The following is a 3,111-nucleotide window of genomic DNA, read 5'->3' on the forward strand; positions in this document are numbered from 1 at the left end:
TTTTAGTCATTCTAAATTCCAGCTCCTTTCAGCTCTTAGGTCATTGACAAAAAGCCTGTGGAAAGCCCCAGAAAGGGCGTGAGGATCAACACAAACGTTCATAATGTGTGCTCAGCACTTAACTTGCGTGATAGCCCTGGACACGGTGACTGGGGACCGCAAGGACATCGAGGTCAAAGTGACTGCCTTGGTGTGTGGCTTCGGCCCTCGAAGGCTATACACCTTTCTTACGTATTTGTATTTTTATCGAATTTTGCACTGTGTTTTATATCCTATTTAAATAATACTTTAATATATCTGTTGGTATAATACCCAGAACCTTAAATAAAGAGATCTATTTTTAGAGAAAATGCTGTAATTGGTGGAAACTAATATACACTCAGCTATTTGGAATACAGGGAGAATCCTCGAAAGGAGACCCGGAGAAAGAGGTCTGGGGGATACAGACTCCAGATGACACCATAAGGAAGTGGGGAACTGAGATGGGGTGAAGGGCAGTCAGTCAGTCGAGGTACAAAATTAAACAAGTCCCTGAAGCTGGAGATGAGGCCTTCACGCCTCTGGGGAGCGTCTGATGTGGGTTCCTGGCCCACCAGATGTGATCCTCTGCCAAGGACAGGAGCTGAAGGACTCAGCCACTGAGCGACATTCATGCTACATGGAGGTTGTGTTTGGTTTTGAACCTAGGGTCTTTGTGGGAGCCCATTTTCAGGTTCCTAGTGGCTTTACCCAGCAGGTCTGCATAGAGAAGATGATTGGACCATGGGCCTGAGTGCAGGTGTCTAAGATGGTCTGCACTTGGCGGTGCTGGGGGGAGGTCTTTTGCTCCACCCCTTGGCATTTCTATAAATACCCTAGGGCAGAGACAGTCAAGGCCCGTTGGAGTAGGTTCCAGGCCCTCTCGAGGCTATCCTGTATTTTCTGTTTATCTCCACAATCTAAATTCTCTATCTAATATTTCCTGCTGCTCCCACTCAAGAAAACTCTAGGGAACTGTGGGGTTGGTGGGTAGCTGCCCCACAGGTCTGACAGGTGCTAGGTAGGTATTGTACCACGGAGCTGTATCCCCGGCTGTGGGGTATGGCGGACTCCATCATGTGGGCCTCAGGGATTGAACTGAGGTCTGCAGGTTTGCATAGCGAGTGCCTCTGGCCCCTTCTTGTTTTTGAGACAGGGTCTCTCTCAGTTGGCTGTGCTGGTCTTGAGTTCACCCTACTACCTAGGCTGGTCTTGTTCTTGTATCTTCCTGCCTCAGCTTCCCAAGTAGTTGAAGTGACAAGCCTGTACCACCAGGTCCAGCCTCTCATGCACGTTGGGATCCACACACATGGCGTGAGCAGGGTGAGTACCAGCCGTGGCGCTGGGTCCTCAGGGCCACCTGCGCTACAATGGGGCTGGAGTTTGCTCACTGCCCTGGGAGCTCACCCAGTGGAGACCGCGGTTCACAGAAAGACATGGAACAGTGCCAGTGGGCCAGCCTCACAACCTTAACCTAACTGCAGCAGCTCTCTGCTAGGGAGGGTGCCCAGCCTCCAGTGACACTCCTGGGGACACAGTGATTTCGTGGCATTGCACCTGCAGGTGTCACCGTAGGCTGCTGCCGATCAGACCCCAGACATGGGCATAGCTGACCAGTGAGGCCAGGAGCAGGTGCTATGACCCCTCCCTCCTCTATAATGAGTATGTGCTTCCTAGAGTATATGATTCCTGCTCTGAGTGGTGGGATGCTTAGGCAACAGCAAGAATGGGGTCATTGGAGTGAGAAGCCACAGAGACCAGCAGAGGGTATCACATCCCCTGGAACTGGAGCTGCCGTGTGGGTGCTGGGAGTTGAACCTGGGTCCTCTGGAGGAGCAGTTGGTACTCTTAACCTCCTTGCGTCCCAGTTTTAGGGAAGTGCCAGCTGTCACTTTTAACCAATGGCTTTCCAATTCACAGGCACAAGCAGTGAACAGCGCAGCTTGTGGGCAGATGTGGGCATCTGTGGCCCGCTCAACTGTTGTGCAATGAGATCATTCCAGAAAGCAGGGCAGATCCTCCTCTTCTGATGACCCTCAAACCACTTCGACCCTAACTGCTAGATTCCATTCTGAGCACCTGGGCCTGTGTGCTGCCACCTTCTGGACAGTGGTGGGATGGCAGGACTGCCCGAGGATTCTCAACCACCCCCTTTCGACCCTGTTGTCACAAAGAAGGGATGAAATGGACACTACATCAAGGCCCAGGGTGGACACTTGACACTGAATAAATAAATGAAAGAAATAATGAGACCCTAGGTAATATGGCTGACAAAGGGAAAAAGAAATTATCCCAAACAAAGAAATAGAGGAAGAGCTTCTGAAAGTCACCGGAAGTGATATGGGAAAGAGTTGGCAAAACAGCAGGGTGACAGGGAGAAGTGAGCTGAACATAGCCTCAGCCATGCCGTCTCTGGCCAGGAGAGGGGGAACAAGCCACTTCTAAAGCAAGCTACCTGAGAGCTGGGCATGCCCACAACCCTCACAAGCCACAAATCCAGCTACCGGTTTAGCAGTGTCAAATGAGACAGTGATTGGTGTGGCCTATGAATCAGCAGTAGAAGGAAATCCCATTGGCCACACCATCCTCAGAGAGAATCTATTATTAAAACAAACAACAAAACAAAAACAGATCTACTCCAGGCACCTGAGATCAGGGATTATAGAGAACATGCTAGAGAACAGAGCATCCCCACCCCGGGAGAGGGACAGCCTATGTCCTAACTGGTACCTTCCCTAAACTGCTCAACTCCTAATCTGAAGCATCCCAAAGGTGGGCTAGAATGACGGGATTAACTCCTGAGTTTCTACCTTATATCCTATCCAGTACCTTCAAACTGCTAAACTCAGAGACCCCGCCCATCTCAAGTCTATAAAATTATGGGATGCCCTGCGCTCTATGAGTTGCTGTTGAATCTCCTATCCCAGATTACCCGAGGCATTACACCTGAAATCCATCTCAGCTCTTCTCTCTGCCGACTCTGAAAAGAATCCTTATTATTTAAGATAACCCACAGATCCAGGAGCATCAACCTGACCCGCCATGGCTCCTGGGGGAGAGAGCGAGCTGTGCAAGGAAGGAGGACTGGATGCT

Source organism: Peromyscus eremicus, chromosome 2, assembly GCF_949786415.1.
Source record: "Peromyscus eremicus chromosome 2, PerEre_H2_v1, whole genome shotgun sequence".
Classification (NCBI taxonomy): Eukaryota; Metazoa; Chordata; class Mammalia; order Rodentia; family Cricetidae; genus Peromyscus; species Peromyscus eremicus.